We start from the raw sequence: 10,709 nt of genomic DNA, 5'->3' as shown, positions 1-10,709 counted from the left end.
CATCTCTGCTCTGTGACCAGCTGAGGCATGGGCACCCATAGGCACCTGATGCCGAGGCTACAACATGAACGGAACATTCTTGGATTTAATGTCTGATGTCACTGGGCAGTTCTGAAAGATTTTTTATTAAGAATAAAACAAACAAGCAAACATACTAGATACCAGTTGCAAAGGCGGTGGTAACAAGTGTAAAAGCCTGTGTGTGTTGCAGCTGATTAAAGCATGGTCCTTGGTCAACCTCTCTCTCTTTTACTTACATGAGATCAAATATAAAGGAAGCTGATTCTGGAGGAGTCTGGAGTTAAAGGTCTATCTGAATGTTTCACTCCTTTTTCCTAAGTCCCAACTCATATACATGTGTCGTAGAAATCTCTGGAAGCTATGACTGCCAAGACCCCGATAATTTCCCTGGACCACTCTGATAACCTTTCCCCATCTATTCCTCCTTTGCCTTATATTTTCTTCTTATTTTTACTTTTTAAGATTTATTTATTTTATGTATATGAGTACACTGACACTGTCTTCAGACACACCACAAGATAGCATCAGGTCCCATTACAGATGGTTGTGAGCCACCATGTGGTTGCTGGGCATTGAACTCAGGACCTTTGGAAGAGAAGTCAGTGCTCTTAACTACGGAGCCATCTCTCCAGCCCACATTTTCTTCTTTAATCCCCTTCTACTTCTCCCTCCTGGATTACATCCTTGAAGAGCTTTGTCTGCTAGTTTCTATTTCCTTTTCTCCTACCATTTCTTAAACATATTCAATTCTGACTATTTTATTCACTCAGAGATAGACACTGGCTTTTAGGCCTCTATCTGTTACAGTACAATCATATTGAAGAAGGGAGGCTGTTGTAATTAGAGTTTTAGTTTTCATATATATGTCAAGAAAACAAATTATAACAAATTATATGTATATATTACACTATAAAATTAGAAAAGTTTTTTTTTTTAATCAAGTGTCTGACATATATTTCCCTCCTGCTTTTGGACTGCATGACCTTTCTTTCTTTGTATAATAAAAATTCTACAGAGGAATGGGGCTGGAGGGTCACTGGGCCCTGGGGGAGTGTCCAGCCACTGCTGTTAGTCAATATGGACACCATTTTGCCCTGTTTGCACCTGGTTTTGAAAACGTGGCGTCTGCAGGCTGGGCACAGACTGTCAGTGGGGCTGTTTGGGGATCATCTATGCTCCTGCCAGATCTATGCTTGGTCAGTGATCCTAATACATTCACTGGGTCTTCAGAATGAAGCTTGGCTTATCATTGTGACCCCATGAGGAGTGGGGCAAAAGCTGTGTAGTGCCACCACCAGGGTGAAAATTCTCCAAACAACTCTCCCCTCCTTCCTCATGCACTCTCCCCCCACCACTTGTCTTCCTTTCTCCCCAGGAGTCCCCTTTCTGTTTTCATGTCATGTGTGTTCCACCCACTACTTCTTCAGCACTTCTCACAGCCCCTTTCTCCCTCCACGACTCACTCCAACACCAACGGACATAAAAGGAGAATGCGGTAGAGGTTCATATGAGAAACACGTGACATTTGTCTTTCTGAGTCTGGGTCACTGGGACCTACAAATGCCATGATTTCTTTATTCCTTATGTCTGAATAAATTTCCAATGCATTTATGCTCCACATTTTCCTCATTCATTATCTGTTGATGGATATCTAGGCTGTGCTCAGAGCTCTGTTCAAAGCTCTTTCCTTCCTAAGGTATTAAACACTTAGGGTTTTTCAAGTGTTATGATTATGATTATTAATTATTATTTAAAATTTTAAAATTATTTTTCTCAGAAAAAAGTGCACGTCTATTACTGAGATGGAATGTAGAAAGGGGTACATGCTTCTTGGAATCTGGAAGGCCAGTGGGTGGGAAGTATGACGGGGCTGGCATACTTTTGTTTCTCCTCCTCCTCCTCCTCCTCTTCTTCTTCCTCTTTCTCTTCTTCCTCATCCTCCTCTTCCTCCTCCTTCTCTTCAAAAGTAGTGGAACAACTTTGTGGGAAGCTTCTTTGATGTGGATTTGTAAACTTCTACAGAAGGTCTGAAGGCTGGGGTAGTGAGTGGGAGGAAATCCCAGTCCGTCTGTGACTGTCCGTCTCAGCCAGCCTCCTCCGGCGCCTTTCTGCCAGGCCAGGAGCAACACCACCTACTCTAGAAGGCAGACTGAGTTCTCCTCAGCTGTTCACACACCCATGTGGGGTGGGAACAGAGGAGTCACTGATTTGATGCCACTGGAAAGGATAGGAATGCTATGTGGCCCCTCCAGCTCTTGGCTCCTTTTAGGGTCCCCATGTTAGTCTCAATTTGTCTTCTTGGGGCTCCAATACGTCTTTCCTGGAGGGGATAGCTCTAAATGACTTGGAAAGAAGCTCTTGCCTCTATTTGTTTTAGAAACCTAAGGGCTCAGCACTGCTTTCGTAGTGTCCCATAAGTTTAAGGGGCAAGCTCTAGGATGTTCCAGTGACCTAGGATGGGGGAAGGCCCCAGGGTGTCTATGGGGGTAACTCTAGCTGAGACTCCTAACAGTAGGAGATATGGATCCTGAAGTGGCACTTCCTATAGCCAAGCAGGACTCTCAGTGGAGAGATAAAGAGATAAAGACAGCAACCCACCTATAAACCTTCAACCCAAATGTGTCCCGCCTACAAGATGTGCAGGGACAAAGACAGCAGAGGTGGAGGGAGTGACCAACCAATTAGCACCACAAATCGAGACCTATCCCATGGACAAGAACCAATCCCTGACACTATTAATGATACTCTGTTATGCTTGCAGACAGGAACCTAGTATAACTGTCCCCTGAGAGGCTCCACCCAGCAGCCAATGGAAAGAGATGCAGAGACCCACAGCCAGACATTAGATGGAGCTTGCAGAGTCTTACGGAAGAGTTGAGGGAAGGATTGAGGGACCCAAAGAGGACAGTTGACTCCAACAGAGTCAACTAACCTGAACACTTAGGGGATTCCCAGAGACTGAACCACCAACTAAGGAGTGAGTACAGGCTGGACCTAGGCCTGCTGCACATGTCTAGAAGATGTGCAGTCTCTTCTTCATTTGAGTACCAACAACAGAAGCAGGGATTGTCCCTGAATTTGTTGCCCCCCTGCCAGTGGATTCCATTCCCCTAACTGGACTGCCTTGTGTAGCCTCAGTGGGAAAGGATGTCCGTAGTTCCTCAGTGACTTGATGTGCCTGGGCGAGGTGAGGAGAGTGAGGGGATAGTGTGTGGGGTGATACTGGGGGCGTGTGTTTCTCCTTTGCAAAGGAGAAGGGGATGGAAGAATGGAGGGGAAAGCTGAACGAGGGGGAACTAGTAGGAGTGGGGGCTGATACTGGGATTTAAGGTGAATAAATACATAAATTTAATAATATTAAAAAGAGGTCTAGAGGTAGGAAAAAAGAAACCAAAAGCCTTTGAGGTCTGAGCAAGCTAAAGGCCTCGTTTCAGTGGAGACCTGTCTGTACACGGCTTCCTTTGTTATTAGAGAAATGTTCATAATTTGTTTTTAATTTATCAAAAGTTATTTCAGATTTCATTTTGTTATTTCTAAGCAACTCACCCAAAAGAAAACCAGAGGGCTGTGTGTGTGTGTGTGTGTGTGTGTGTGTAGGGGGAACACCAACCAAAGAACTGAAGCCCACTGCTGCCTGGAATTGTAAAAATTACTCTTATTGAAATAGGATTATTATTGAACGACTCCACTGTTTTCTCTGTAGCTTGCTGGGTCTTTGTTAACTTTTAGGATGGCCCAGGCGACTGGCTTGGCTGAAAGTTGTTTTATAACTTATACTTGCCAGCTCAGCTTCATTGACATTTCCCTCCCCTCTTTACATTCAGTGAGAAACCATGCCTACCAGGGGCGGGGGGGGGGGGTGGGAGGTGAAGAGGGTGGAGGGGGCGGGGCAGGTCTTCCTAGATTTCTCTACAGTCTCCAGCTATTGATAAATGCTGACTTCTCATTACAAGTAGAGCATTTAAATTTTCCTCTTCAGTCAGCACAGTTTCAAATATCTGCCGAGAGCCGACATCCCCTTTCACTGCAGCTATGCTGATGGAGGTTATGAATAAAGATGATTCGGCATCTGCGTCCTGCCCTGATTCACTAAGTTCTTTAACCCTTGCCACATATATTGCTAATTTTTTCCAGCTTATTGATTAGCTTTTGATTTTTCTGTTTAGGGTATATTTTACACGTCAAGTGTGCTAAGTTTCTATGTGGTGAATTCAATAAGTTTTTTCACTTATGATTTTGCCTCTGACACACGCTAAGTTGTTTTCCCCAACTGAAAAGGATCACTTCCTGTGATGGATGCCATGTGAATCCCAGCGGAGTGACTTTTGATGTTGAGCATCCTGACATATAAGTCATGTCTTCCCTTCGACTTTGTGAGGTCTGCACACACAGGTCTGGCTTCTCCCTCCCAGAAGCTGCACATTCTCTGTGGAATCATCTGGGTTGTTCCAGCTTTCTCTTTGGGAGCCTGGCAGTACCCGGACTGTTATCTTGGCACTAGAAGAGCTTGTGGCTGCTGAGAATGGAGCCATGTTGTGTATAAAAGTGAGAACCTAAAGTATTTAAACGTCACTCACCTTAGCTGGACCCTTCGCGTCAGACCTAATACAATCTTTTTTATTTTTTATTTTTTATTTATTTTTTGAGACAGGGGTTCTCTGCATAGCTGTGGCTGTCCTGGAACTCACTCTGTAGACCAGGCTGGCTTCAAACTCAGAAATCTGCCTGCCTTAGCCTCCCAAGTGCTGGGATTAAAGGTGTGCGCCACCACTGCCCGGCTTATAGAATCTTTTTTTTTTTTTTAAATCTTAGCTCAGGTTCCTTCTAACAGAGACTTTAATCAAGGTTTTGATAGAAAGAAGAAGTTAATATGGAATGTGATTCTGGAAAGTGATGGGAGAAAATAGAGATGGGAGACAGGGAAGGGGCCATGTCCAGTCTACGTTGATGGTTTCTTCTGGGGAGGCCGAGTTTTGTCTTGGTGAGATCCCTTGAAAACTCAGCATAGGCCATTCCTGAGGATTTTCTCTGAATTCATTTCTTTTCTAATTGTCCTGACCAAATCCCTGACAATAGACAACTTAAGGTTTTACTCTGGCTCACAGTTCAGAGGAAAACAGCCCATCGTGGTGAGGAGGGTGTGGTCCCTGTCGCTGCCCAGAAAGCAGAGGAAGGAGAGCACTCATGCTCAGAGTCCCCTCCTTCAGCCCCTTCATCCTTTCTGAGAAGCAAGCTGACGAATTGGGGCCACTGGGGTTCCTCAGATCCTCCCATCTCAGCCAATCCTCTCAGACCATCTTCATGCACACATCTAAAGGTGTGCCTCCCCATTTCCCCAGACTTTTATCAACCCAGTGAAGTTAATAATCATAATAAACCACATTGCCGACCGAGGACCTAACATAGATACAAAGCACTTATGAGATTTGCTCCCCCAATACAGAAGATGAAGCAAGCCTGAAATGTTGGGATTGTCTCAGGATACCTTTTAAAAGTTTTAAAAAAACCACCTCTTTATTGGTTCTCTGTGGTTTTACAGTATGCACCCCAATCCCATTCATCTCCCCCTTCCCCTCCTACCCACTCCACACCCTTAGAACTTCCCACCCAACAGAGAAAACAAATCTCATTAAGGAAGCTATAGTGTGCCTTACAGTACATCCTTTTGTCCACACTTCTCTGCTTGCAAATGTTCATTGTAATGACTTACTGGTCGGGTCTGAGGCTTCTGGCTTCTGCTACTCTATCAATACTGGATCCTCATGGGGACTCCTCTCAGATAACCTGTTGTTACCCCGCATCATGGAGATCCTGTAGTTCGGGATCCACAGGACCGGCCCCTTCAAGCACTCCAGCAGTTCATCTGCGGGGTAGATGCTGGAGTGGGTCCATTCAAAGCCTGCATCTGGGTCTGAGATGTATGAGTCGGTCTGTTTGCAGTCATTCTCAACCCCCTTCCCCTCTCTCCCCACCAACCAGGGCCAGCTCTACCCTGCAGCCCAGGCAAGGTGCGGGGGGGGGGGGGGGGGGCTGCTCTCCAGAGTGTTGCAGCAGCTGAGGGGCGTGGCCAGTTCTCCGGGCTCGCCCATCTGTCCTAGGTGGCAAGGGAGGAGGGACGGAAGGAGAGCATCTCTCCCTTGTCCGTGCCACCCCACAGCAAACAAGGTTGGCTAACCCACAGTCCCCACATCCAGCTCCACTGCGCAGCCCAGGTGAGGTGCACAGCCCACTTTCCTGAAGGCTGCAGGAAGTGAGGGGGCAGGGCCAGCTCTCCAGCCAGCCATAGGGGATGAGCATGGGGAGGGCATCTCTCCCTTGCCCATGCTGCTGCCTGGCAGACAAGTTGCAGGGCCAGTTCTCCCACACTCACACTCTTGGGGTTGGCTCACCTGCCTTCCCCCCCCCCCCCCGTCCCTGCGCCTTCATCAAGATCAACTCTACTGTGCTGCCTAGGTGAGGGCAAGGAAAGGGCTCCTGCTCTTGTGGTCTCAGGGCCAGGTCTCCCCGCTCTACAGGTGGTGGGGGCAAACGGGGAGGAGGGTATCTCTCCCTTCTCCAGGCCACCACATGGGATATGAGTGGTAGGGTCAGGTAAGGCTAGGTCTTCCATGCTTGTATCCTTGGAAGCCGGCTAACTCACAACTTCTGCGATGTACACAACTCCTGCGATGTGCAGCCTCCTCTCCTGAGTATTGCAGCTGGCTAGGGGTGGGGTCAGTTTTTCTGTTTGTCACGCCCCCCAGGGCCAGCCTTCTCAAGATGCCCAGGTGAGGGAGTGGGGCCGGTTCTGCACAGCCCTCAGACGGCAACATGTCCCTGGACACCAGCCCAGACCAGGGGCTTCTGCCTGGCTTTTGGTGGGAACAAACTCTTGCTGCTACAAGGCCTTGGGTGCAGACATGGTCCCCAGTGGCAACAGAGGCCAAGATCCTACCATGGTCCCTGGTGGCATCACTGGGTACTCACATCAGGCTGTCCCTCACTGCCCTCAAGTCTTCAGTTCTGCCTCTCTTCATTGTACTCACATCCCTCTGCTTCTTTCTCTTCCATTTCTCCACCACTAACTTGCATTTGCTCTCTGAGTGGCACCCAGGGTCTCTGAGTGTCTGGCGTCATCTCAGGAGTGGTCTCAGGAGTGACACTCATGTATGCAGACACCATGCAGGGGTTATCTCAGGCATGGTCTGCCCCACTAGGCCTACCGGTCACCCGAATGGTAGTCATCTCAAGCTAGCTCACTGTTCAGGTTCTGTGGTGCTGGTCTGGTGGTCATCTCAGGCTAGCTCCATGACAAGCCTGCATTGAGTAACCCTGTGCCAGGGTGGTTGTCTTGGGCTCTCTACTGCCTGGGCCAAGGTCCCAAGAGGTGTTCTTCTAGTGTCTTCTGGATCTTTCCCTGCCCTGGGAGCCTGTCTGGGCCTGCTTGGTGCCTGATTGGTGGTGGTCTCAGGCTCACAATTTTCAGGGAGTGCTTGGCTACTAATTCTTTCCCTGCCCTGGGAGCCTGTCTGGGCCTGCTTGGTGCCTGATTGGTGGTGGTCTCAGGCTCACAATTTTCAGGGAGTGCTTGGCTACTAATCATTCAGATAGACGGGCAGAACACTGAGTGTAGACATAGCCCCTCTCTCTGCTCTGCCACCTACTGACCCATATGTGATACGGCAGCCACATCTGCAATGCCTCTGCTGGTTGAAAAGGCAATTCTTAAGTAGGACTCAGCAGTTCAGGTTAGGGTTCTTACAAATTTGATAATGTTATTAGATAATTTGGAGGTAAGTACTTCCAAATGAGTATCATATATCATAGCGAGGGGCTGGCAAGATGGTTCGGTGGGTAAAAGCGCTTGCTGAGTAAGCCTGAGTTTGATACTGATCCCATGGTGGAAAGAGAGAACACGCTCCAGAAAGTTGTCCTCCGACCTCCACGCATGTGATGAGGCATGTTTTGTTCTTTTCATTTTGATCCCTCCTTTTCTCTCTTGGGATAAAGTAAAAATGAAAAAAAAATCATAGTAAGGACATCTATCCTGTTTTTAATTTGCTTAGGCTAAGTGGGATTATACCATATCTAGTATTTTACTAGAGAAGTGTGGTTTTGGTACGTGGAAAGTGGAGGCTCTTCCCGGTCAAGGCATGAGACTTACAGACAAGCTCTGAAGCCCATAGAAGAAAGAGATGGTGTGTCTGTCTCACCTTTTAGCTCCAGGGTCTACATGGTCACTGCTGCTGGGTTGGTTTCTCAGGTGGGAATTTTGGTGGGTTTAAGCTAGAGAAACGTGAATAATGTTGAGGGTAAGTGGCTCTGGATGGCGAGGACAAGAGGATCATGAAGCAGAGATCAGCAGCCCTCTCCCTCCTCTTTCCCTTTTCCTGTCTCTTTATCTCCCTCTCCCCAACATAAACAGAAGATGCACAGCTTTCTCTCAGCATAACCCAGTGCTGGCAACAGGGCTCTTGGGCTTTGGGCTGTCATATGACATAAGTGTTGCTTGAATGCAAGCATGGCTAGTGGGTCACATGACCTGACAACTGCAGTAGCAGCTAAGTGACTGCGTGAATAGCGTATACAGCGTCTATGTCGATATGCAGGTCAGCAGGACAGACAATTCATGTGCAAGGTGATAGACGACGAAGCACAAAATTGTTATCATACTATTCAGAATGGTGAACAATGGAACACTTACAATTAATTTCAGGCATTTTCTAATAGTTACAGACCTCAGTTGACCAGGAGTCATTAAAACTATGAAAAGCAAGATAGAAATCAAAAGGGACTCTTTTGTGAAGGTTTTATATTGTTTTAATTGACAAACATTGCTTGTATTTACTGGGTAAATATTTTTTAATGCTTTTTTTAAAACTACAACAATTCAGTCTTCTGTAATAAAACTTCAGGATATAGCCCGGCTTTCCCTGTTTTCCAATCTCCAGGCATCTTCTGCTCTCTAAACTTATCCTACAACCAGTTACATCAGCAATGAGTGTGAGAATGGTTACTAGGCTGAACTCACAGTTCTGTGTAAGCCTGGCTGCTGGTGTTCTGGGGACAAGTGAAGGGTTTGCTATTGAACCTCCTTGTTTACTTTGGTCTGGTGCCTCTTTGGGACTTCCTGTATGGTTGATATCCCAAAGTTTTGAGTCTGGTTAGCTGGGCTGAAGAGTCATGAGTAACAGGAGACCAGCACTATTGATGTGGAACTTTCGTGTTCCTGGAGCAATTGTTGCTGGTTAGCTGGAGCTAAGACATTAGTGGTGATTAAGAAGAGACCAATAGCATTGAAGTGACATCTTCTGGGAAGTGTTTTCTGAGAGTCAGGACACACAAGCTGTGTTCCAGAGGTGGCCAAGGTTGTTCCTCACACTGACAGCTGAACTTGGTAGTTTAATAGTTATCCAGGTGATACTGGTTTTGAAGCCGTAAACAGGTCATGCAGAGCAGCTGGGGCTTAGCACTGTGAGAGGCCAGGAGAGGCCACTGGTGAAGGTGCAGCCTCAGTAGCTGAGGAAGGCTCTGGATTGAAGGGATTATGTAGAGAAACAGAGGCATGGCCCCATGAAGAGCAGCTATTGGTGAAAATGTAGTTCAGTTGCAGCAGAGACACCAGTGTTTTGGAGATGCCAGTATCATGTGATGACTACCAGGAACAGCAGCAGCAGTGGAGTGGAGCCAGCCAGAGCTTAGAAGATAAGCTATGTGTTGCAGAGGGTGAAGCTGGAGAAGTGGCCCAAGGCCCTTGGAGGATCCCAGAAGATCGTGAGTGAATCTCAGATAATTAGACACTGAGTTATTTACACTGTTGAAGTTTGATTACGCTTGGTTTAGGTTGTGACTGTGCCCTGGTTGTTCCCTCTTGAGGAAAGTATTTAGCTTGTTTTTGATTTTTTTTAAAAAAGATCTATTTATCTAAGTACACTGTAGCTGTCCTCAGACACTCCAGAAGAGGGCGTCAGATCTCATTACAGATGGTNGTGAGCCACCATGTGGTTGCTGGGGTTTGAACTCAGGACCTTCGGAAGAGCAGTCAGTGCTCTTAACTACTGAGCTATCTCTCCAGCCCTTATTTTTGATTTTTATAGGAGCCCACAACTGAAAGACTTTGAACTTTTAAAAAAGGTGTTGGATTTTTAAAGGGTTTGGATATTATAAAATTGTTTAATTTATAAGACAGTGGGATTTTAAAGATTATTTATGTTTTTAATGTGAGATCTGGGGAATAAGTAGAAAAGGAGAGGTTGTGGTTTCATGGTGATATGCTTGTGTGTCAAAGTGACAAGGGATCAATTGTGTTCTATAGTTTTATGTCAACTTGACAGAAGTTAAAGTTGTCTGAGAGGAAGGAACCTCAGTTAAGAAAATGCCTTCATAAGATCAGGGTGCAGACAAGCCTGTAGGACATTTTCTTAGTTAGTGATTGATGGGGGAGGGCCCAGCCCATTGTGGGTGGTGCCATCCCTGGGCTGGTGGTCTTGGGTTCTATAAGAAAGCAGTCTGAGCAAGTCATAGAGGAGCAAGTCTGTAAGCAGCACTCCTCCATAGCCACTGCATCAGCTCCTGCCTCCAGGTTCCAGCCTAACTCAAGTTCCTGTCTGACTTTCTTTGGTGATGAACTGTGATGTGGAAGCATAAACTGAATAAACCCTTTCCTCCCCAGCTTGTTTTTATAGTCATGATATTTCATTGCAGCAACT

The 10,709-nt window shown here is 46.6% G+C and overlaps 1 non-coding gene across 1 annotated transcript; it reads right to left on the bottom strand.

Moving 5' to 3' along the window:
* Positions 1-7,583: 7,583 nt before the first annotated feature.
* LOC115065544 lies at positions 7,584-7,714 on the bottom strand. Its single transcript, XR_003845325.1, has one exon. It is a non-coding gene; the product is annotated as a small nucleolar RNA SNORA17 (small nucleolar RNA).
* Between the last annotated feature and the right edge of the window lie 2,995 nt (positions 7,715-10,709).

This window comes from Mus pahari, chromosome 15 (genome assembly GCF_900095145.1).
Source record: "Mus pahari chromosome 15, PAHARI_EIJ_v1.1, whole genome shotgun sequence".
In the NCBI taxonomy this organism is placed as follows: Eukaryota; Metazoa; Chordata; class Mammalia; order Rodentia; family Muridae; genus Mus; species Mus pahari.
Note: the sequence above shows the minus strand (reverse complement) of the source record. Positions and strands in the feature narration are given on the sequence as shown.